General features: G+C 42.8%; 1 protein-coding gene across 4 annotated transcripts in view; it reads right to left on the minus strand.

The window, feature by feature from the left end:
* The window catches only part of LOC134343865 (uncharacterized), a 99,808-nt gene extending 73,588 nt beyond the window's left edge, over window positions 1-26,220 (minus strand). For all 4 annotated transcript variants that reach the window (XR_010017333.1, XR_010017334.1, XR_010017335.1 and 1 more), the window contains exon 1: window positions 25,925-26,220. The gene's annotated coding sequence lies outside the window, so the exon portion shown is untranslated. The remainder of the gene's footprint in view (window positions 1-25,924) is intronic.
* Between the last annotated feature and the right edge of the window lie 657 nt (window positions 26,221-26,877).

Genomic DNA, 26,877 nt, shown 5'->3' on the forward strand with positions numbered 1-26,877 from the left:
CTGCCTTCTTCTTTCATGTCAACCTTTTCCAATGTCAGCACATCCTTTCTAAGATAAGGGGCTCTAAACTACTCACAATACTCTAACTGAGGTCTCACCAGTGCTTTATAAAGCCTCAACATTACATCCTGTATCAGTTTCTACATGCTGAATAAGCAACACCTGCAAGATGTTGGAGGAACTCAAATACTGGAGAGGGTTCAGAGGAGGTTCACAAGAAAGATTCCAGGAACGAAAGGGTTACTATCTGAGGACCAATTGATGGCTCTGTGCCTGTACTCACTGGAACGTGGAAGAATGAGGGGGCATCTCATTGAGACCTATCGAATGTAGAAAGGTCTCGATAGAGTGGATGTTTCCTATGGAGGGGGAGTCTAGGATCAGAGGGCACAGCCTCAGAATAGCGGGGAGTCCTTTTAGAACAGAGATGAGGAAGAATTTCTTTAGCCAGAGGGTGGTGAATCTATGGAATTTGTTGCCACAGGTGGCTATGAAGGCCAAGTCATTGGGTATATTTAAGGCAGAGGTTGACAGATTCTTGATTAGTCAGGCCATGAAGGATCACGAGAAGAAGGCAGGAGATTGGAACTGAGAGGGAAAGTTGATCAGTCATGATAGAATGGTGAAATAGTCTCGATGGGCCAAATGGCCTAATTCTAAAGCATGAACGTTTAAAATATCAAGTTGTTGCTTGTAATTTCCATATCACCATTAAACTACAATTGAGTGAGTAAGGCCTCTGTAGGACAGGGTCAACCATGAACGTTGTGTTCTAGCTGTCTAGATACGCAAGCTTGGGCAGAACAATATGGAGAGCAAGCTGTTAAACTAAAATTAACCATATTGAGTGAAACATCGAATACTGTTTTTGCCAGAAAATTTAAACCATTGACTCAGCTTCAGTCAGTGTAATTACTGCCTGTTCTGCCTCTGGCGTTTAGGACAGCAATGAAGGTTCTCCATCTCTGGCGGCGTTCAGGGCTTCCTTCATTGTGACAGCAGCTTCCTTCATTGTGACAGCAGCTTCTTCTCAGTCATTTCACCATCAAGCAAGTCCCAGGTGGAGACTCAGAAATATCAGCACACTCAGATATAGAAGGATTCTTCATCGCTGTTTCCATAACAATTCTGTTTTACCAGTCAGGGCTGAGCTGAACTCCCAACCTGAAGGACTGGTAGACCACTCCTAGTCTGTGCTACTTTTTGACTTGTTTGGCATGGGTGATCCAACTAAGAGCCAAAGCATAAAGCCCTGATTCCAGCCAACATAGCTCTCCGGGTCATTGAGGCACACACGTCTCCAAACCACGACAAGGTAAAAATGTTAAATATATGTGATTAGTGAATTATGGGAATGAAGATCATAGGGAGGATGATCTTTTTATTCACTGTTGATCTGTAATTTACATAGAAACATAGAAAACCTACAGCACAATACAGGCCCTTCGGCCCACAGAGTTGTGCTGAACATGTCCCTACCTTAGAAATTACTAGGCTTACCTGTAGCCCTCTATTTCACTAAGCTCCATGTACCTATCTAAAAGTCTCTTAAAAGACCCTATCGTATCCACCTCCACCACCGTTGCCGGCGTGGCATTTCTAGCTGATCTGAATGACAAAATGAACATTCTAAATATGAAACTGCAGGGTGAGAATTTTAATTCAATCCAGGCAAAAAGTGCACTGTCCACCTTCCTCAGGAAACTGGAAATATACAAGCAAGCATTAGGAGAAGAATGCTCTAACAGTTTCCATGCATGGAAAGTATGGCACTCTCTTTCACAAACAGTGATTTGTGAGAGTACTGCTTACACCTGCAGTCACTGAATAAGGATTTTCAAAATCGATTCAAGGATATGAATGATCTTGAAATTCCAGACTGGGTAATTAACCCATTTCTTTGCAAGGTGGAAGAACAGGAGGAAAGCTTGCAAGAAGAAACTATCAAAATTCAGAATGATGAAGAAGCAAAAAACTGTTGGTTTTTGTGGTGTGTGGCTACACTGTCATAGGAAGTTTCCTGGTCTTTGGAGAAAAGCCAAACTGCACTTCATTGCATTTCTATCCACCTAGCTTGTTGAACAAGGCTTCAGTGCGGTCAACCACATACTCTCAAAAAGAGAAAATGCTTGGACATTGTTATGCGTGGGGTCTTAAGGCTTTTTCTGTCACAATTTGAACCAGATATTTCAAGTCTTGCTAAAAACCATCAAGCTGAAGGATCACATTGATAGTGAAGCATCTGTACAGTGCACACGTACTGGGTAAGCTAGGTTTAAAGGCAAATAAAATTTTAAAGCAGAATCATCTTTCTCATGTTACCATCTGGTAGACACATTTTTACACTATGGGAGTGTTGGCAAATATGAAAGTGCTTTAGGGGGGCGTTGGGCTAAAAACATTTGGGAAACACTGGTTTAACACTTTTCAGCACCAGCGATCAGGGTTCTATTCCTATCATTGTCTGTAAGAAATTTACACTTTCCACTTGTGACACTGTGTTTCCTTCGGGTGCTCATCCCACAGTCCAAAGACAGATGGTTTAGGGTTATTAAGTTGTGGGCATGCTAACATGGCACCAGAATCCTGATGATATTTGTGAACTGCCCCATAGAGCTCTGCACTGTGTTGGTCATTGCCACAAACAATGCTCTTCACTACGTTTTGATTTACTGGACATGTGACAAATAAAGCTAATTAAGTAAAGGGAGGGAGGGAACGTCAACTCAGACCGTGATGAGCCTGCGTCGGCCATTTTCATGCCTTACAAGGCGCAGATTGGAAGTCTGTGTGGGGCGCCACTCCTCGTACAGACTAGAGCAATGTGTGATTAAGTGGTTTGCTCAAGGGCACAAACAACACAGCCACAGCTGAGACTCGAACTAGCGACCTTGATGTAACTAGACGAACGCCTTAACCACTTGGCCATGTGCCCAACACTAATTAAGTAAAACTATCTATCAAGTTTCTTGAAAATAATTAACAAAACTTTAATAAGTGGTTATAATGAGCAAACTAATGTTAAGCAATTCACCACATTGTTAAGCACTTTCTGTTTCTTCATAGTTCAAAGAAAATTTATTAAAAAAATTGAACTCAATTAATTGAAGAATTTCTCTTATCTTAAGTCATAAAGGCTTTACTTCCTGTCCAACAAGCTAATCCATGATAAAGAAACATGTTCGGTGATCATAGATAAATATTCTTTCCAGTTCAAATATATGAATGTCAAGGAATTTTCAAGCCCCATGTAGATCCAATCAAATACACTCACTGGCCAATTTACCAGATGCCTCCTGTACCTAATAAAGTGGCCACTGAGTGAATGTCCGTGGTCCTCTACTGCTGTAGCCCATCCACTTTACATCGACATGTTGTGCATTCAGAGATGCTCTTCTGCAATCCACTGCTGTAACACGTGGTTATTTGAGTTACTGTTGCCTTCCTGTCAGCTTGAACCAGTCTGGTCATTCTTCTCGGAACTCTCTCAATAACAAGGTGTATTTCTCCCCCAGGACTGCTGTCACTGGATGGTTTTTGTTTAGCGCACCATTCTCTGTAAACCCTAGAGATTGTTGTGCGTGGAAATTCCCAGAGATTAGTAGTTTTGGAGATAATCAAACCACCATGCCCACCATAAACAATCATTCCACAGTCAAAGTCATTTAGATCACATTTCTTCCCCATTCTGATGTTTGGTCTAAACAATAACTGAAACTCTTGACCATGTCTGTATGCTCCTATGCACTGAGTTGCTGCCATATGATTGGCTGATTGGATAACTGCATTAACAAGCAGATGTACAGGTGTACCTAATAAAGTGGCCACTGAGTGTATATTGACTAAAACAGGAATCGAAGTAAAATGCAAAATATTATAAAACACACCAGTGAACATCTGAAAACTATTTACATATCCCCAGTGCTTTGGTTCTTGTAACAGATCACATATCCATTCCGTACTACAATTTCAGCTTTTAATGATTTAATTTATGATAGATTCTACATTCCTTTTCTTGTCCTGTCATCGTTGGTCACAATGCACAACCTCCATTTCTGTTCCAAAAAATTTAACGTAAGCCAATTTACCAACCTCTCACAAAGAGATCCTGAATATGGAGATCACCTTTGGACTACAATACAAAACACACAAATGAGTCCTTTGACCCAGTAGCTCCATTCTCATATTTCCATCTATCCCATCTGATATGCACCTGCCTCTTCCTTATTCCATCATTGGGTTATCTGGCTTTATTATGAATATGGGGAAAGAAATCTCCGGCTGGAGTTATTGGCCATGATTTTATACATGTGGTCTCAAACATCAGACTTGCCTACAATAAAAATGTTTTGAATGCCTACTTTACAAAACATGTCCATAATCTTCCAGAGCAACACTCACAAAATGCTGGAGAAACTCAGCAGGCCAGGCAGAATCTAAGGAAAAGTGTAAACAGTTGACATTTTGGGCTGAGATCCTTCATCAGCACCAGCAGATTTTCTGCTCTGGATCTCTTGCATCTGCAGATTTTCTTATGTTTGTCATAATCTTTCATATTTCAATTGGGTCTTCAGAATTCTCTTATCCAGAGGAAAAGCTGTGACTTCAGTCTCTATGGACAATGTGAGAACATCCTTCAGGAGGGTGAACCCACAGAAAGCATCTGCCCCAATCGGGGTACCTGGCCAAATACTAAAGACCTTTGAACTTCAAATTTTGAAGCTATCCATTCTACAGGATTTACCAAGGTACATGATCATGATCCTTCTCCTTGTTAACCACACCCAAAGTAATACATTCTGTAAATTTTCAACTTATACTTTGGTTACAGGATGCAAGAACATAAATAATGAACCATTATAGTCTTGTTGATTGTCACAGTACATCACTTCCACTTCCTAATAATTAAGTCTTTAATTTCTATTGTTTTTTTCCCCTATTTGGTAGCCATCTTGCTGTCCTGTCTCCAGACTTGTCCCCTAAATTGTTCTGACCCATATCATAGAAACATAGAAAACCTACAGCACAATACAGGCCCTTTGGCCCACAAAGCTGTGCCGAACATGTCCTTACCTTAGAAATTACCTAGGGTTACCCACAGCCGTCTATTTTCCTGAGCTCCATGCACTTGTCCAGGAGTCTCTTAAAAGACCCTATCATATCCGCCTCCACCACTGTAGCCGGCAGCCCATACCATGCACTCACCACTCTCTGCATAAAAAACTTACCCTTGACATCTCCTTTGTACCTACTTTCAAGCACCTTAAACCTGTGCCCTCTCATGCTAACCATTTCAGCCCTGGGAAAGAGCCCCTTACTATCCACACAATCAATGCCTCTCATCATCTTATACACCTCTATCAGGTCACCTCTCATCCTCCGTCACTCCAAGGAAAAAAGGCCGAGTTCACAACCTATTCTCATAAGGCATACTCCCCAATCCAGGCAGCATCCTTGTAAATCTTCTCTGCACCCTTTCTATGGTTTCTACATCTTTCCTATAGTGAGGCGACCTGAACTGAGCAGAGTACTCCAAGTGTGGTCTGACTAGGGTCCTATATAGCTGCAACATAACCTCTCAGCTCCTAAACCCAATCCCACGATTGACGAAGGCCAATACACCGTATGCTTTCTTAACCACAGAGTCAACCTGCGCAGCACCCTTGAGTGTCCTATAGACTCGGACCCCAAGATCCCTCTGATCCTCCACACTGCCAGGAGTCTTACCATTAATACTATATTCTGTCATCATATTTGACCTACCAAAATTAACCACCTCACACTTACCTGGGTTGAACTCCATCTGCCACTTCTCAGCCCATTTTTGCATCCTATCAATGTCCCGCTGTAACCTCTGACAGCCCTCCACACTATCCACAACATCTCCAACGTTTGTGTCATCAGCAAACTTACTAACCCATCCCTCCACTTCCTCATCCAGGTCATTTATAAAAATCACGAAGAGAAGACGTCCCAGAACAGATCCCTGAAGCACACCACTAGTCACCGACCTCCATGCAGAATATGACCTGTCTACAACCACTCTTTGCCTTCTGTGAGCAAGCCAGTTTTGGATCCAGAAAGCAATTTCCCCTTGGATCCCATGTCTCCTTACTTTCTCAATAAGCCTTGCATGGGGTACCTTGTCAAATGCTTTGCTGAAATCCATATACACTGCATCTACTGCTCTACCATCATCAATGAGTTTAGCCACATCCTCAAAAAATTCAATCAGGCTCGTAAGGCATGACCTGCTTTTCACAAAGCCTGGCTGACTATTCCTAATCATATTATGCCTCTCCAAATGTTCATAAATCCTGCCTCTCAGTATCTTCTCCATCAGCTTACCAACCACTGAAGTAAGACTCACTGGTCTGTAATTTCCTGGGCTACTTCTACTCCCTTTCTTGAATAATAGAACAACATCCGCAATTCTCTAATCCTCCGGAACCTCTCCTGTCCCCATTGATGATGCAAAGATCATCACCAGAGGCTCAGCAATCCCCTCGCCTCTCACAGTAGCCTGGGGCACATCTCGTCCAGTCCCGCTGACTTATCCAACTTGATGCTTTCCAAAAACTCCAGCACATCCTCTTTCTTAATATCTACATGCTCAAGCTTTTCAGTCCGCTGCAAGTCATCCCTACAATTGCCAAGATCCTTTTCCGTAGTGAATACTGAAGCAAAGTACTCACTAAGTACCTCTGCTATCTCCTCCAGTTCCATACACACTTTTCCACTTGGTTGATCATCTGTTTACAATGTACCACCAAAGATCAAAGACCAAAGTTGGTGGCTGGTCCGGACTCTGCAAGTCAGGAAGAAGTTGGCAGCCTGATGATGCGACTCTGAGAGTCCGAAGTGGATGTGGGGAAGGGTCTTGTTTTGCTGTTGCTCTTGTTGCTAATGTTCTACTGAACATTGTGGGTATTCTATACATCTGAGGTTGAGGCCTCACTTTGGGTATTGTGAACAGGTTTGGGCTCCTCATCTGAGAAAAGATGTGCTGGCATTGGAGAGGGTCCAGAGGCGGTTCACAAGGATGATTCAGGGAATGAAAGAGTTATCATATGAGGAATGTTTGATGGCTCTGTGTGGGTATTTGCTGGAATTTAGAAGGATGGTGGGGGGGAACCTCACTGAAAGTTTTCGAATATTGAAAGACCTAGACAGCGTAGATGTGGAAAGGATGTTCCCCATGGTGGGGGAGTCTAGGACAAGAGGGCACAGCCTCAGGATAGAGGGGTGTCCATTTAAAACATACATGCAGAGAAATTTCTTTAGCCAGAGGGTGGTGAATTTGTGGAATTTGTACCACAGGTTGTTGGGTATATTTAAGGCAGAGCTTGATTGGACACGGCATCAAAGGTTATGGGGAGAAGGCTGAGGAGGGGAAAAAAAGATCAGCCATGATTGAATGGCAGAGCAGACTCGATGGGCCAAATGGCCTAATTCTGCTCCAATGTCTTATGGTCTTATCTCTTCAGTGATATTACCCTTTCAACCTTTTCACATGAACATGACTTTCCCTCTTGTAACCTCTAGGCATTACTTTTCCAATTAATGGATTTGTTTTTAAATCCCAGTTTGAGCAAACATTTCATTATCTTTGGCATTGCTTACACTAATCCAGTTGGACTCTGTTCTTTTCTGGGCACAGATTTTTCTGTTTTACATAAATACTTACAAAGGTAATATCTCACTGAAAACAAACCTTTGTTCCAACAACATTAAGTTGCCTGTTTACCTTTTCTGATGAATAAGTGGGAAATCTTCAATGGAAAAGAATGGAAAAAACCTATAAAAAGTAATGGATATAGCCCTGTCTAACAAAGGAAAAGCCCTCCCTACCTTTGAACACATCTACAAGAAACCCTATTGCAGAAAAGCAGTATGCATCATCAAGGACCCCCACTATCCAGACCATGCTCTCTTCTTGCTGCTGCCATCAGGAAGAAGGTACAGGAGCCTCAGGTCCCACACCACCAGGTTCAGGAACAATTATTCCCCTACAACCATCAGGCTCCTGAACCAGAGTGGATAACTTCACTCACCTCAACACTGAACTGATTCTACAACATATGGACTCACTTTCAAGGACTCTACAACTCAAGTTCTCAGTATAATTAATTATTATTATTGATTTGTTTTGCATTTGCACAATTTGCCTTCTTTTGCACACTTGTTTGTCAGTCTTTGTGAGTGTGTAGTTTTACATTGATTCTATTGTATTTCATTGTTCTACTGTGAATTGTTGATGTTCTTTTCTGCACCTTGTGACACATCGGGCAGCAACCTTAAAGTTTCTTAAGCATTTTTGTCTGTTTTTACGAGGCTGAGTGGCTAGCTCGACATTCAGCCCAACACAGATGGAAACCATGCAAGGAGCCAGCGGATTTGAACATGGGATCACTCATCGCGAAGTCCGGTGCAGGTGACATCACACACCGGCCGGCACTCTGCTATGAATACCCACAAGCAAATGCATCTCAAGATAGTATATGGTGACATATACATACTTCAATAATAAATTTTCTCTGGACTTTGGTATATACACACACACACACACGTCAATGTTAAAAGTAAATTGTTCATACATACATATCAGTTTTTTATATAATACAATCACTATATACAGTGCCTATAAAAAGTATTCACCCCTCTTGGAAGTTTTCATGTTTCATTGTTTTACAACATTGAATCACAATGGATTTAATTTAGCTTTTTTGAAAGACATTGATCAACAGAAAAATACTCTTGTGTCAAAGTGAAAACAGATCTCTATAAAGTGATCTAATGTTGTAAAACAATAAAAGATGAAGACTGCTTGGCGGTGGGGGGGTGAATACTTTTTAGAGGCACTGTAGATATCCACAGTATAGTAAATTCTAATTTGCTCCATTCAGGCCTGAAAACATAGCCACTGTGGAGGATTTTTTACTCTTATGGGATAACATCTTTCATGATAAGGGGGATCACTCTGCTTGACAGGCGAGACTGCTGGCTGTGAAACAATCTCAGGTTCTGGGGTTTCCTTCCTGGTGGTTATAGGAGACGACTCTGGGACTGCAGGAAGTGGTTCTAAGAGCTCTGGACACCTTTCTTCTCTAACTATTGGCTCTGCTCTCCTCAAACGATCAACGTGTCGCCTCCAGGTGATATCAGACGCAATCTCCACTGTGGTCCAGTTCTGTCCTTAATCTTTCCGAGTACCCACGTTTGGTCTCCTTTGTAGTCCCTCACTAGAACTGCTTGTCCAGAAGTGAAACATCAGAGCGCCTTATTTAAGGAGCCCTCAATTTGCCTCAGTTGTTTGTCCTTCATACTTTTTCTAAGACTGGGTTTGAGGAGATCCAAGCATGAGTGCAAGGCACCACCGAGGAACAGCATAGCTGGTGTGTTATTGGCTGTGGAGTGCACTGCATTGTGATATGTAAGGAGAAAATTGGTAAGCTTCTAATTCAGTGTAAGTGTAGTATGTTCTGCTGACTTTGATCACAGTACATTCCTTAGACTCTTTAGAAAATTCTTTCTGCCAAGCCATTTGTAGCTTGATGGTACAGTTCAGATGTAATATGTGTTACCCCATTCATTTTCAGGAATGATTTAAACTGTTCAGTAACAAACTGTGGTCGAATGTCACTGACTAAGTGTCCTGGAACACCAGGCCTTAACAAGAGGCTTCTCAACACATTAATGGTGTGCGAGGCAGTAGTGTCGGCTATTGGGAACACTTCCGGCCTCCTTGTAGCAGCATCCACCACTACCAAAAGATTTGTGCCCATGAATGGTCTGGAAAAATCCGCATGAATCCTCTGCCAGGGCAATGCAGGCCATTCCCAGGGATGGAGAGGTACTTTTGTTGGCATCTTTGGCACATGGTGGCACCTTGAACAGTGCATGGCAAGGTGCTCAATTGGCTGATCTATCCCAGGCCACCAGACAAAGCTTCGAGCCAACACTTCGAGCATTTTGTGTGTGTTGATCTGAATTTCCAGCATCTGCAGAATCTCGAGCTTTTGTTTTTTTTTCCTTACATGGCATTTGTATAGTGAATTCATTACACAGTCCAATGAGGAAGTAGAAGGGAATACAATAATTCAGAACGAAGTGTTACAGTTATAGAGAAAGTGCAGAGCAGGAAAGACAGTAAGGTGAAAGATCCTAACAAAGCAGACTGGAGGTCGACTCCATCTTATTGTACGAGGGAACCATTCAATAGTCTTATAATAGTGGCTGAGAAGCTTTCCTTGAGCCTGCTGGTCCATAACATACTGAATGTCAGTGGTAATAAACCTGATTATGAACTCTTGTGATGGGAAGAGGCAGAAGAGAAAATATCCAAGGTGGGTAGAGTCTTTGATTCCATTGGTTGCTTTACTGAGGCAGCAGGGCTTGTAGACAGAGTCCATGGAGGGGAGGTTGCTTTCTACGATGTGCTGAGCTGCGTCCACAGCTCTCCACAGTTTCTTGGGGTCACAGGCAAAGCAGTTGCCATACCGCGCTCTGAAGCATCTAGAGGGGATATTTTCTACGATACATTAATAAAAACTCTTCTCTGAGATTCGTCACCTTATTGTGACGGGGAGGCTTGTTACTTCCTGAGATCTCGAGAGCAATGCCATCTGGATTTTAGCCACCTGGCGCTTAGCTCCTGCTATTGAATTGAATTGGACTGACTTTGATTTCTTATATCCTTCACATACATGAGGAGTAAAAATCTTCATGTTACGTCTCCATCTAAATGTGCAATGTGCAATCATAGTAATTTATAATAAATAGAACTGTCAATATAATACAGAGTACACTCAAGTCAGCATGAGTTCATCAGTCTGATGGCCTGGTGGAAGAAGCTGTCCCAGAGCCTGTTGGTCCTGGCTCTTATGCTGCAGTACCATTTCCCGGATGGTAGCAGCTGGAATAGGTTGTGGCTGGGAAGGCTTAAGTCCCCAAAGCTCCTCTGGGCCCTTTTTATACACCTGTCTTTGTAGTGTCCTGAATCATGGGAAGTTCACAACTACAGATGCACTGGGCTGTCTGCACTACTCTCTGCAGAGTCCTGCGATTAAGGGAGATACAGTTCCCATACCAGGCAGTGATGCAGCCAGTCAGGATGTTCTCAATTGTGCTCCTGTAGGGTCACCCATGGCAGTAAGGTCAAGGGAAAGGTTCCAGACAAACTAAGACCTTAACAGTGAAGTTGGCGGTAGATAACGACACATCACAACAGCAGTGAAGACAGAGGAAGCCTGCAGCTGTGAAGAGTCCCCAGTCATCTTACATTCCATATCACTGGACCCTGACTACGACCTGACAAGATCTGCATGGTGACTGCCCAAGTATCAGCCTCCCACATTGAACAAAATCACGTACAGGCCTTCTGCATTAAGGAAATCCACCCTAACATCATGGACTCAAAAAAAAAAGAAATGTGGATCCCAGATCAGCCATTATAGCCATCGGAGGACCCATCAGAATCAGAATCTGGTTTAATCAGAATCGCTGAACACCTACGCTCTGTCCGCCAGAGAAAGCAGCATCTCCCAGTGGCCACACATTTTAATTCCACATCCCATTCCCATTCTGGTATGTCTATCCACGGCCTCCTCTACTGTAAAGATGAAGCCACACTCAGGTTGGAGGAACAACACCTTATATTCCATCTGGGCAGCCTCCAACCTGATGGCATGAACACTGACTTCTTTAACTTCTGCTAATGCCCCACCTCCCCCTCATACCCCATCCGTTATTTATTTATATACACACATTCTTTTTCTCTCCCTCTCTCCTTTTTCTCCCTCTGTCCCCCTCACTATATCCCTTGCCCATCCTCGGGTTTTTTGCCCCCTCCCTCTTTTCTTTCTCCCCAGACCTCCTGTCCCATGATCCTCTCATATCCCTTTTGCCAATCACCTGTCCAGCTCTTGGCTCCATCCCTCCCACTTCTGTCTTCTCCTATCATTTTGGATCTCCCCCTCCCCCTCCCACTTTCAAATCTCTTACTATCTCTTCTTTCAGTTAGTCCTGACGAAGGGTCTCGGCCTGAAACGTCGACTGTACCTCTTCCTAGAGATGCTGCCTGGCCTGCTGCGTTCACCGGCAACTTTGATGTGTGTTGCTTAAGATTCCAGCACCTGCAGATTTCCTCATGTTTGCTGGTTTAATATCACAAGCATATGTCATGAAATCTGTTGTTTAGCAGCAGTAGTACATTGCAATACATAAATTAAAGAACTATAAATTACAACGGGAAGTATATGAAGTACGTGGTTCAAGTGGAGAGCAAATAGTGAGGTCTTGTATATAGGTTCATTGTCCATTCAGAAATCTGATGGTAGTGGAGAAGAAGCTGTTTCTAAAACTGACTGTTCCTGTACCTGCTCCTCATTGAGAAGAGTGCATGCCCTGGGTGATGGGAGTCCTTAATGATGGATCCCACCTCTGCACACTGCCTCAGAATAAAGAGTGGAGATGAGGATGAATTCTTTGGCCAGAGAGTGGTGAATCGGTGGAATTGATTGCCACAGGCGGCTGTGGGGGCCAAATCATTGGGTGTATTTAAGGCAGAGGTTGACAGATTCTTGATTAGTCAGAGCATGAAGGGTTACAGGGAGGAGATAGGAGATTGGAGCTGAGAAGGAGATGGATCAGCCATGATGAAATGGCAGAACAGACTCAATAGGCCCATGGTCTTGTGGCCTTTTTGAGACGTCACGTTTTGAAAATGTCCAGTGAACAATCCCTAGTAGAACACCATATTCAAACTGAGCGCTCGCACTAATACTAATGAAAACTGGTGTGGGCCATTAGGGACATGCCAAATTTCTTCATGCTCATGAGGAAGTAGAGGCACTGGTGAGCTTTCTTAGCCAAGGCATCGATGTAGTTGGACCATGACTGCATGCAACAAGGCCACCAATGCAGAGATAGTTGTCCCCAGAGAGGCACTGGTACTGACTTAGGACCGTTCATCACAGTACGGGCCCTTTAGCCCACAATGGTTTGCCAACCTAAATAAACCTGCTTCACGATCAACCGAACCCTTCCCACTTACACAGCCCATCAATCCTTACATACTGTGTCCTATGATGTGGGCCATCATGGTCTTGCCATGATTGTTCTTGACAAGTTTTTCTACAGAAGTTGTTTTCCATTGCCTTCTTCTGGTCTGTGAATTTACAAGGCGGGTGACCCCAGTCACATTTAATACTCTTCGGAGATTCTCTGTCTGACGTCAGTGGTGGCATAAACAGGACATGTGATATACAACCATTCACCACCTGTTCCCATGGCTTCATGTGACCCTGATCAGGGGACTAAGCAGGTGCTACATCTTTCCCAAGAGTGACCTGCAGGCTAGTGGAGGGAAGGAGCGCCTTACACCTCCTTTGGTAGAGACGCATCTCCAACCCACCACTCTACGCAGCCCCTAACCGTCCATTTTTATTTCATCTATGTACCTATCCAAGAGTCTCTTTAACGTGACTATTGTATCAGCCTCTACCCCCACCTCTGGCAGTGCATTCCTGGTACCCACCACTCTCCATGTCAAAAAATACCTCTGACTTGTTTAATCTTTCAGCGGATTTGGAGGAGGACTTTACAGAGACAACGTCAGTGGTATCGTTCCAGTGTCTTGTGGTCCTCCACACCTCCTGCACATGGTTCAGAGCTCAGAAGCATACTGTTGTCTTATAGACCATGGGATCTGTAGCAGGTCTGAAGTTTTGATCTTTAAAATCTCTTTTCCTCAGATAACCAAGATCCACACTGAAGGTGAAGGTGAACATTGCCAAGAAATTTATTTTGTAATTATATTCATATCTACATGTCATTAAACTGGATTTCAGAAGCAGAGTACATCTTGCAGACACTCTTATATAGTATGTTTAACATCATTGATATAAAGATCATTGCCCTAAAGGACATCATTGCTCTAACATTGGATCATAATTGATTTAATATCCCTCTCAAACCCATTCTCCTGCCTTCTCCCCATAACGTTTGACACCTTTACTAATCAAGAACCTATCAACCCCGCTTTAAATATACCCAATGACTTGGCCTCCACAGCCATCAGTGGCAAAGAATTCCACAGATTCACCACCCTCTGGCTAAAGGGATGTCCTTTTACTCAGAGGCTGTCCCCTCTGGCCTGTTCTAGAGTAACGTCCTTCTGTTCTAAGGCTGTGCCCCCAGTCCTAAACACACTCACAATTGGAAATAACCTCTCCACATCCACTCTATCAAAGCCTTCCAATATTAGATAGATTTCAATAAGATCACCCCTTTATTCTTCTAAACTCCAGCGGGTACAGGCCCAGAGCCATCAAATGCTCCTCGTACATTAGATGAACTTCTGGTCCTCTGACCCAAGGCGAGAATCCATCACAGAAAGTACTTTTTCTGCTCGGAAGGTCGATCAAGAAAGTACTGTCCAGAGCAAGCTACTGAGCAGTTGGGGAGAAAATTAATGAGAAGGGAAGCAAGGGGAAAGTGTACTAGGCTGAGACCTGGCAGAACCATGAGTAATGTTACCTTGGCTAACTTCTGTTTGTATTACTGATTAGCACGAGGACAAATTGTCAAATAAGGGACTTTGAACCCTAGCTTATAGTTAAAAAATAATAGAATCAGTCCAATATCCCAGTTGTATTTCTGATGATTAAGCAAGTAAGAAACGGTTGTATTTGGAAAAAAAGAATCTTATTCTCAAAGTGAATCAAGACCATTTAAGAACTTACTTACTTAAGACCAGCACTTCTACTGGGGCATAGGCCGCCAACAGCAGCTCACAAGAGCCCTCTACCCTGGGCCTCCCTTTCCTTCCTCTCCAAAGGATGAGATCTTCAGAGTTTCTGTAGCACTGGGTTTTTACGGGATGTATTTGCTAGCCCCATGCCCAACCCCCCTCCTTTAGTAGCCACGATTTGGACCATCCATTGCAGAGTTAAGACACTTCATATAATTTTAAAATTTGAATATGATGTTGTATGGTTTTGTGTAACATGTACAAAATGCTGGAGGAACTCAGCAGGTCAGACAGCATCTATGGGAAGGAATAAAGAGTCGACATTTTAGGCCAAGACCCTTTGCCCAAAATGTCTATGTTAATTCCTTTCCATAGATGCTGAGTTCCTTCAGCATTTTGTACGTGTTGCTCTGGATTTCCAGCATCTGTAGAATCTCTTGTGTTAATGATATTTGCACCCATTTTGATTAGATATCACAAATTATAAATAATCATGAGCTTCAAATGAAAAATTATAAGTACATAGTCTTTCAGACCTTAGTATAAAATGTAAAAGGCAAGGGTTGAAAACAAAAAAAAAACAGCTTGCAATTCCTGGTGAAAGAAACATAGTGCATTCAGATAACGAGCGCAGTACTTATCAGCACTTGTAATGAGCAAACAAATAACAGAGGAAGGTTTGGGGTTCATATTTACTCTCCCAGATAACTTTCCTTGCAACCCCTTCATTGTATTTTGAAATATTGTGACATCAAGGCAAAAGTTTGTAGGCATTCAGAGCACACTTGTTCTAAAATGATCTTCTGGGCTAACTTCACCATATTTAAAATCATTAGCACCTATTGCTAGTTTGGCTTTATCTGTATTTTTTAGATTGCCGAGTCAATCTGAAAGATACAGATAAACTGTCTGTATTTTTTACGTTGTCTTGGCAAATCTAAAAATGTATTCCTCTCACTTTGTTCCATTCTTTATGTAATTGGGTGTCAACATCTCTAAAGATCTGTCAGTTACGAAGAAGCCACAATAGCAGCTACATTTCAGTAGGAATTTGAGGAGGTTTGGTATGTCATGCAAGACTTAAGCAAATTTCTACAGATGGAGCATGGAGAGCATTCTGACTGTTTGCATCGACATCTGGTACTGAGGGGCCACTGCAGAGGGTTGGAAAAAGCTGCCGAAAGTTGCAAACTCAGCCGGGTCCATCAAGGACACCAGCCTCCCAGCATCAAGGATACCTTCAAAAGGCAATGCCTCAAAAAGGTGGCATCCATCATCAGACATCCCACCCTGCAAAAACTCATTTCAGGGAGGTAGCACCATCAATTTGCGGGTGACTCCCGGGAGAGGTGTGATGTCTGCAATAGAGTAGCTTCTTAGCAGCCAGCCAGCTAGTTTGAATAACATTAGCTATGCTAATGAATGAATGACACCTGTTCAACTCACCTCAACATGCCTTTTACAGTCTTTCATGGTCTTTCTCTTTCGTGGTCTCTCACACTCTCTCTTGCTTTCTCTCTCGCGCTCTCAAAAAAATTGATTTCCGTGATATTGTATATCATTTGCGGGCATCAGGGAGCCACTATTAATATGCGGGAGACTCCCAGAACTTCCGGGAGAGGTGGGATGTCTGCATCATTAAGGACCCCCATCAACCAGGACATGCCCCCTTCTCATTGCTACCATCAAGGAGGAGAGACAGGAGACTGAAGACACATACTCAACATTTTAAATCAGCTTCTTCCCTTCTACCAGCAGATTTCTGAATGGACATTGAATCCAAGTACACTACTTCACGATTTTTTCCTTTTTTTTGCTCTCTTTTTGCATTTCATATTTATATATAATTTCTTATTTTAATTCATAGTTTTCATTATGTATAACACTGTACTACTGCTGCAGAACAACAAATTTCATGAGATAGGCCAGTGACATTAAAAGCAACACACACAAAATGCTGGAGGAGCTCAGCTGGCCAGGTAACATCTAGAAAAAGAGTTCTACCGATGCTGCCGAGCCCGCTGAGTTCCTCCAGCTTTTTGTGCGTGTTGCTTTGGATTTCCAGCACCTGCAGATTTTCTCATGCCAGTGGTATTAAACCTGATTCTGAATCAGTGGTGAAGCTATTAAATGTGTAAAATTACACTGACATGGGAAAAGATTTCCAGAACCCAGATTGCCTCTCATTTTTAAGGTCTACATCTAATTAAATCGCGCTGAAGCAATACAGTAAGTTATCAGCTGAATACGCTTGCTCTTTTTGTCAGTGGTAACCTTTAAACATGCCAAAGTATGTTCCATCTTTTATCTACTTGTGGGGGCATCTGTTTAAATAGTTTGCTTTAGGAGATAAGTCACATCAGGCTTGTCCTGTGATGGGGTCTGTTGACCTCCTGGTTAAATTTTCTGTTAGCCGTAACACTATGACCTTGATGACGGAGCAAAGTGAAGGATTAGGAATGATTGAACGAGGGAACTTTCTTCATTACTGTACAAACAGATAATCAGCAGGATTTGAAGGCCTTGTGAAATTGTAATGTGAGCAGAGAAAGTCATGACTGCTGAGCGAGAGAGTGCTGAAATGAAGCACCTACTTTTATTAAAATGGCTGCTTGCCGCTCAGGACCCCCAGCAAGGTCACAGCTGTCACTGCCAACGAAAATGGTTGGAAACTTCTCTATAAAGGTAAAAAAAAGAGATAAATAGTTGATCATGCTCCATTTCCTGCTTCTCTGATGGCAGAAATATAGCCAGTTGCATGACTGAGTAATCCAGAGGAAAAAGATGCACAAAATCCTGGAAGAACTCAGCAGGTTGGGCAGTATCTGTGGAAAGGAATGTATAATCGATGATTCAGGCCAAGACCCTTCACAGGACTGGAAAGGGAGGGAGAAGAAGCCAGCAGAAAAAAATGTTAAGTTTAATTCCAGATCTATTACAAAAAATTCATGCCATCCCAAAAGTTTCTTTCCCCAGGCAGTTAATCTGATCAAATATTATATTTAGACATCCTGCGCCCCCCCCCATCTATTACCCCTATCACTGCACTGCCAATACTTTAACAAGGAAGGATGTATTGCCGAGGTTTTATAAGGCATTGGTCAGACCACTCTTGAGGTACTGAGAGCTGTTTTGGGCCCCTTATTTAAGAAAAAAAATGTGCTGGCACTGAAGATGACCCACAGAATGTTCACAAAAAATGATTCCAGGGATCCATTTAAAGTTAAATTGGATAGCTTTATGGACAGGAAAGGAATGAAGGGTTATGGGCTGAGTGCAGGTCGGTGGGACTAGGTGAGAGTAAGAGTTCAGCACGGACTAGAAGGGCCGAGATGGCCTGTTTCCGTGCTGTAATTGTTATATGGAATGAAAGGGTTAAAGTATGAGGAGCTAGTACACGCTGGGTTTAGAAAATTGGGTGGGGGGGGGTTCATTGAAGCCTACTGAATATTGAAAGCCCTAGATAGAGTGGAAGTGGAGAGGCTGTTTCCTATAGTGGGTGATTCTAGAACCAGCGGACTCGATCTCAGAATAGAGTTGTCCATTAGAACAGAGGAGGAATTTCCTTAGCCAGAGGAGGGTGAGTCAGTGGAATTCATTGCCACAGGCAGCTACGGAGGCTAAGTCACTGGGTGTATAGGTTCTTGATTAGTAAGGGAATCAAAGGTTTTGGGGAGAAGGCATTAAAATGGGGTTGAGCGGGATAATAAATCTGTAATGATGGAACAGGCTCAATGGGCTGAATGGCCTAATTCTGCACCTATGCCTTATGGGCTTTAAACCAATTTTTATAATGCTGTTTACACTGAAAATAAATGTTGGTATTTATGTACATTTTATTCCATATCCATCCTTAAACTAACTTCATTTTTATATAGTTTTTATTCTTTGTAATTGTTGAATGCTGTCGCTTTTTTTGCATTTTACCCCTTGACTACACACCACAGCAAATTTCTAACACATGTAGATGTATATGGCCAATAAAGTTGATCCTTGACCCTTGAATTTAGTGATCTCTGCTGAACTAGCAATTGGAAGCAACATCTAATCATTGATGGCCCTCGGTTAGGGAGATAGTCAACCAAGATTACCATCTTGGAATGCTGCTCTGTGGTTCTTGTTTCAAAGTGGATGTTTGTGGAATTCAGATAAAGGGAGCAGTACCCTGCATGGTTAAATATCTCATTATCTGAGGAATTACACGAAGAATTACAGCTGAGTAAATCAAGATTAGCTGATATCTGTTTTCCTTATGAAGGGAAATGGCAAAAGGGTTGGATGTTTCAGTAGGGGATTCCTGCTCTTTGCCCTTAATAACCACAAAACAATAAGACAGGATTATGCCACTTGGGTCATCAAGTCTGTTCCACCATTCCATCATGGCTGATTTGTTATCCCTCTCAACTCCATTCTCCCGCCTTCTCCCTGTAACCTTCGACACCATGACTAATCGAGAACCCACCAATCTCCATTTAGTAGAGGAGCAGTGGAAGTCACAAGTCACAGGATTCGGAAAACTAATCACAATTAAGTAATATTCAAAAAAAATTCTGGTACGCAATATGCCTTTTAAAAAAAAATCTTTATTTAAAACATATGGTTCTGTTCTGTAACAAAACTGACTTGATATAGTATGAAGATATTGTTATTGAATTCTATTACCATTCTCCATCTCCCTCAGCATGTACCATGTGCTCAAAGAGCACATTAAAGATTGTATTACTCATCTTCAAAAAAAAATTAGGCTTAACCTCAGGTGTTATTGTCCATCTATATGTCCTCACCGGAACAACTCCAGCCATTCCAATATTGAACTGTTTAGTTGACGGAGCCTCATTCCTTTATGGGAGGTTGCAAGATGTGGAAAGGTGTTCCTCATTTCCCCACCCCTTGAGTGAACAAGAACCACCGCCCCTGAATCAAATCACCATGGGTTTAAGGTCAGGCCTCATTCGTCTGGACAAAGTCCGTCAGAGGAACGCGTTTCATTCTCTCCTCCTGCTTTTTAACCTAACAATAACAGATACGAGAGGACATAATGTTAAAGCGATTGGCGGAGAGTATGTGGGGGGATGTCAGAGGTTGGTGGGTGCGTGGAATGTGCTGTCAGGTATGGTGGTAGCAGCAGCAGGGCTCAGGAATTCTCAATTGCATAATAGGATCAGAAACAGGTTTATTGTCACTGGCATATGTCACAAAATTAGAAAGATAGAAAACCTACAGCATAATACAGGCCCTCCGGCCCACAAAGCTGGGACGAACATGTTCTTACCTTAGAAATTACCAAGGGTTACCCATAAGCCTCTATTTTTCTGAGCCCCATGTACCTGTCCAGGAGTCTCTTAAAAGACCCTATCATATCCGCCTCCACCACCGTCGCCAGCAGCCCATTCCACATTCTCCCCACTCTCTGTGTAAAAAACTTACCCCTGACATCTCCTCTGTACCTGCTTCCAAGCACCTTAAAACTGTGCCCTCTCATGCTAGCCATTTCAGCCCTGGGAAAAAGCCTCGGACTATCGATGCCTCTCATCATCTTATCCACATCTTACGGTTGCTTTCTGGCAGCAGTAAAGTCTAATTTATAAAATATACTATACATTACAATAAGATAATTAGGGAAATTTAAGACAGCACATGGACGATAGAAAATGGCCCAGGGAAGACAAATCAATGGAAGTTAAGTGAACTTTCTGTTTTTTGATTTGTCTTGGATTTATACAACACTACAGCACAGGCTGGTTGGAGGGTTATGTAGGAGGCGTGGGTTAGATTGATCTTAGAATGCGTTAAAAGGTCAGCACAACATTGTGGGTCAAGGGGCTTATACTGTGCTGTAATGTTTCATGCTTAAGGATCTGTCACTGTGTCCCTCAATGGATGATATCCCTTGTGATCCCTGTATTAATACTGGTGGTTGAGAAATGAAAACTAGGCAGAGTGACTATCCAACAGATCTCTGATTCCTTGAAAACAAAAAGGCTTTAAGTAAATGTATGGACACACAAATAATTCCTGGTTCAAAATAGGCCACCTCCAACTCAACTGTATTCCCTTATCTTTGCCCCAGGGAGGCCAGACCCAATCTATCCGTGATTAAAATCAATTAAAGTTCTGTGAACTTTCCATCTTTTGAATTGTCTTGGAGTCAGAGGAGTAACAGAATTTTACAGCACAGAAACAGGCCATTTAGCCCATCTAGTCTGTGCCGAATAATTCATCCGCCTAGTCCTTTGTACCCCCCCATTCATAACCTATCCAAATTTCTCTTAAATGTTGAAATCGACCCCACATCCACCACTTCCGTTGGCAGCTCATTCCACACGCTCACCATACTGAGTGAAGAAGTTCCCCTTCATGTTCCCCTTAAACATTTCACCTTTCACCCTTAACTCATGGTCTCTAGTTTTAGTCTTATCCAAACTCTGTGGAACAAGCCTACTTACATTTGACCATAAGATACAGGAGCAGAAGTAGGCCATTCAGCCCATTGAGTCTGCTCCGCCATTCAATCATGGGCTGATCCAATTCTTCCAGTCATCCCCACTCCCCTGAATTCTCCCCATACCCTCTGATGCCCCGGCTAATCAAGAACCTATCTATCTCTGCCTTAAATACACCCAATGACTTGGCCTCCACAGCTGCTCATGGCAACAAATTCCACAGATTTACCACCCTCTGACTAAAGTAATTTCTCCACATCTCAGGACTAAAAGGACGTCCTTCAATCCTGAAGTCGTGTCCTCTTGTTCTAGACTCCCCTACCATGAGAAATACATTTGCCATATCTAATCTGTTCAAGTCTTTTAACATTCAGAATGTTTCCATGAGATCCCCCTTCATTTTCCTGAACTCCTAGAAATACAGCCCAAGAGCTGCCAGACGTTCCTCATATGGTAACCCTTTCATTCCTGGAATCATTCTTGTGAAACTTCCCTAAACCCTCTTCAATGTCAGTATATCCTTTCTGAAATAAGGAGCTCAAAACTGCACACAATATTCCAAGTGTGGTCTCACGAGTGCCTTATAAAGCCTCAACATCACATCCCTGCTCTTATATTCTATACCTCTAGAAATGAATGCCAACATTGCATTCGCCTTCTTCACAACCGACTCAACCTGGAGGTTAACCTTTAGGGTATCTTGCACAAGGACTCCCAAGTCCCTTTGCATCTCTGCATTTTGAATTCTCTCCCCATCTAAATATTCCCCTAAACTATCTAAGTCTCTCTGCGGGCTCTCTATTTCCTCAACACTACCCGCTCCTCCACCTATCTTTGTATCATCGGCAAATTTAGCCACAAATCCATTAAAACCACAGTCCAAATCATTGACAGACATCATAAAAAAAAACAGCGGTCCAACACCGACCCCTGTGGAACTCCACTGGTAACCAGCAGCCAGCCAGAATAGGATCCCTTTAATCCCACTCTCTGTTTTCTGCCAACCAGCCAATGCTCCACCCACACAAGTAACTTCCCGGTAATTCCATGGGCTCTTATCTTGCTAAGCAAACTCAAGCTCAGCACCTTGTCACAGGCCTTCTGAAAATCCAAGTACACCACATCTACTGCATCTCCTTTGGCTACCCTACTTGTAATTTTCTCAAAAAATTGCAGTAGGTTTGTCAGGCAGGATTTTCCTTTCAGGAATCCATGCTGGCTTTGGCCTATCTTGTCATGTGCCTCCAGGTACTCCGTAATCTCATCCCTAACAATCGATTCCAACAACTTCCCAATCACTGATGTCAGGCTTACACGCCTATAGTTTCCATTCTCCTGCCTCCCACGCTTCTTAAATAGTGGAGTAACATTTCCAGTCATCCAGTACAATGCCAGAATCTATCAGTTCTTGAAAGATCATCGATAATGCCTCCACAATCTCTCCAGCTACTTCCTTCAGAACCCGGGGGTGCATTCCATCAGGTCCAGCAGATTTATCCACCCTCAGACCATTAAGCTTCCTGAGCACCCCCAAGATCCCTCTGATCCTCCACACTGCCAAGAGTCTTACCATTAATACTATATTCTGCCATCATATTTGACCTACCAAAATGAAGCACTTTACACTTATCTGGGTTGAATTCCATCTGCCACTTCTCAGCCCAGTTTTGCATCCTATTGATGTCCTGCTGTAACCTCTGACAGACCTCCACACTAGCCACAACACCTCCAACCTTTGTGTCATCAGCAAAGTTACTAACCCATCCCTCCACTTCCTCCTCCAGGTCATTTTTAAAAATCATGAAGAGTAAGGGTCCCAGAACAGATTCCTGAGGCACACCACTGGTCACCGGCCTCCATGCCGAATATGACCCGTCTACAACCATTCTTTGCTTTCTGTGGGCAAGCCAATTCTCAATCCAAGAATTTTTACCGCAGCAATGAAGTCCGATATATAAACTATAGTCTAAATTACAATAAGATACTTTAGGGAAATGGCAGATGAACTGAATAAGTGCCAAAAGAGAGCAAAAAAATAACTGAGGTAGTCCTTGCCCATTCAAAAATCTGATGGAATATTTTCCACACCAGTTGGTTCATTGTCCAACGTTAATGAGTGTTGAATTATTATGGGTATTTGTAGTTTCTAACACCCTACACAGAGATGCAGAGCTGTACTTTTACCTAAAAGTGAATCTTTTTTTCTGTGCTGTTGTTCTGGAGTTAGTTTTACTTTACATTCTTGAGGAATTGAAGAAGATGGGTGTTGGAGTTTCAGGAGCTTCCCCATCTCAGAGAGTTAATTAAAGTGACGCCATCCCTGTACAAAGAAAAATACCCCCTTTGTCCAATATGTAAAAATAACAGGACACTATCCACCAGAATGGGGTTCCCAACTTGGGGTCACGAACCCATCGATTAATGGGAGGGGTCCATGGCATAAAGAAGTTGGGAATTCCTATACCAAATGGATTTTTCAGTAGTGAATGCTTCTGCCACACAAAAAGAAACCACGTCACTGCTCGAGAATAAGATATAGTTCGATGTTCTCATTGTTGTATCATTTCGCTGCAATTAGCCAATTTTTTTTCTTTACTGTTAGAAGTTAATAAAATACACAATATTAACAACCTCGATTAGTTCCAACTAATAATAAACACAAGACGACACGAGATGTTCTGCAGATACGAAAAGATCTGCAGATGCTGGAAATCAAAATATGGGAGGAACTCAGAGGTCAGGACTATGGAAATGACTGGACGTTTCAGTCTTGCTGAAGGGTCTGGACCCGAAATGTCGACCGTGTACTCTTTTCTATTGATGCTGCCTGGCCTGCTGAGTTCCTCCAGCATTTTGTGGTGATGTTCTGCAGCTGCTGGAAATCTTGACGAAGATACACAACAGTCCACGTTTTGGGCCAAGACTCTATCCATCGAAGACGGGAAGCAATATTAGGCTATATAGTTCATACATATTGCTAGAATGGAGAGTCTAGGACCAGAGAGCACTGCTTCAGAATAGAAGGACGTCCCTTTAGAACAGAATCAAGAAATAATTTATTTAGCCAGAGGGTGGGGAATCTGTGGAATTCTGTGGAGGCCAAGTGATTGGGTATATTTAAAACAGGTTAATATATTCTTAATTAGTCAGAGCGTCCAAGGTTAGAACCTAGAAAAGTACAGCACAGTACAGGCCATTCAACCCACAATGTTGTGCCGACCCTCAAACCCTGCCTCCCATATAACCCCCCACCTTAAATTCCACCATATACCTGTCCAATAGTCTCTTAAATTTCACTAGTGTATCTGCCTCCACCAGTGACTCAGGCAGTGCATTCCACGCACCAGCCACTCTCTGAATAAAAAACCTTCCTCTAATATCCCCCTTGAACTTCCCACCCCTTACCTTAAAACCATGTCCCCTTGTATTGAGCAGTGGTGCCCTGGGGAAGAGGTGCTGGCTATCCACTATATCTATTTCTCTTAATATCTTGTATACCTCTATCATGTCTCCTCTCAACCTCCTCCTCTCCAAAGAGTAAAGCCATAGCTCCCATAATCTCTGATCATAATGCATACTCTCTAAACCAGGCAGCATCCTGGTAAATCTTCTCTGTACCCTTTCCACTGCTTTTGGAAATTTCCAACGTTATTGGGAGATGGCAGGAGATTGGGGTTGAGAAGGATAATAAATCAACCATGATGGAATGGTGGAACAGATTCAATGGGCAGAGTGGTTTAATTCTGCTCCTACGCCTTATGGTCTTATATAAGTTTTACTTCGTGTTTAAGGAACATTATGATTGTTTCTAACGTTGCATGCCAGCACTTTCTGACTCTAGGTCATTCTTGTAATGGTGTATAATGTCGGGGTAGGGAGGGGAAACTTCTGGGGAATTTTCGATAAAGTTGCTGGAAAACGTCGGTAGGAATTGAAGTTCTAGTCCCTAGTTTCTTTCAGAATGGGCCAGACTCCCCGGGGAGGAGAGCGGACAGGGGGAAAATACCTGTCCATTTCGAAAATGTGAGCACTGCGATCTCAATGCAAACATTCAAGAGAAAACACGAGTCACATTTATAAGATGTATAACAGTGATGAAATTGAAATGGTGTGCTTGGAGGAGCCGGTGTTTTCTAACTGGGACTTGGATGAAATGTCAGGTATGACACAATTTCGCAAGAATGGAACGGCCTCCCGGACGGAGTTGGTAGCCTTTACCACAGGCTTGTGTAAGTAACTGAAACAGCGAACCGCTCCGGCTAATCAATACTTCAACGTGACGTATCAGAAAGGAATAAACTGTTTGCTTAAAATGGCCGAGCACATAAAGAGAGGGGGATCGGATTTGTCGGTTTACAAATGGGAAGAAAAGGGTTTAACACCCATCTCCCTGGCCCCTACACAGTAAATTCCCCGCTGGATAGTAGGAATGACCGCCAATGAACCGAAAGTGTTCATAACTGAGACGGAGCATGAGAAGGAAAGCTCTTCTGTTCAGGTGAGCGACTTTAAATATTGTTACAGCAAAGTGCAACATTATGGCCGGGGCAGTGAGAAGTCCGCTTGAAGTAGTGTCGACTAGGATGAAAGTTTATTTCTTCAATACCAAGCGCAACCTTTGACCTTTCTGTTAGTTTTTTTTACTTCAACATAATAAATTAATTCTACATCATTGTATTTACAACTAAATATTGCGGGTAAATCAGTATCCAGCATTAAGGACACCCACCTCCTAGGGCATATCCTCTTCTCACCGTTACCATCAGGGATGAAGTACAGGAGACTGAAGACACACGCTTAACGTTAAAGAGACGGCTTCGTCCCTTCCACCATCAGATTTCCGAACGGCCAAAACCCAACCCTGAAACTACCTCGCTATTTCACTCTCTTTACACTATTTATTTTTTTTATCTTATGGGGGGCGGGATGAAGATACGTCTTTTCCAAAGGAGGTGTAAGGCGCTGCTTCCCTCCGCTATCCCGCAGGACACCCCTGGGCAGGGTGCAGCACCTGCTTACTCTCCCGATCAGGGTCACGTGAAGCCACGGGAGCAGGTGGTGGAGGGTCGGATGAGCAGCCGGTACAAATCAAGTCCTGCTTCAACGACCACTGACACCAGGCAGACAGTCTCTGTAGAGTATTGATAATGTCTGGGGTCACCCGTCTTGCAAAGACAACTGCCCAGGTGAAGGCAATGGCAAACCACTTCTGTGGAAAAAATTGCCAAGAACAATCATGGTCCTGGAAAGACCATGATCACCCACGCTGTACGACATGGCACATCACGAACAAACGATGTATTTCTTATAGTAACTTTTAGTCTTTATGTATATTGCACCGTATTGCTGCTGCAAGACAACACATTTCACGATATACGTGAGTGATATTACATCTGATTCTGATTCTAAATACCAAAACACTCATTAATCGGCTAACAGTCTGCTTGCAATCCAATTTTCACACTTGTATATTCAGGCTACTTCGAAGGATTTGTTTACAACCAATGCTCGGTAGTTTAGCTGAGCCAAGGATTTTGCAATTATTGTGTAAATTCTTTAATTATTCAGATTTATTAAAGCATACAGCTTTTCGCCTAACACAATTTCGTTTCACTTTCCCAGGATTGCTTTAATGAATGGAAGGGGACACTCGGCCGCTGACAAGTTGCTTCACTTCTGCCG

This window comes from Mobula hypostoma, chromosome 3, assembly GCF_963921235.1.
Source record: "Mobula hypostoma chromosome 3, sMobHyp1.1, whole genome shotgun sequence".
Lineage (NCBI taxonomy): Eukaryota > Metazoa > Chordata > Chondrichthyes > Myliobatiformes > Myliobatidae > Mobula > Mobula hypostoma.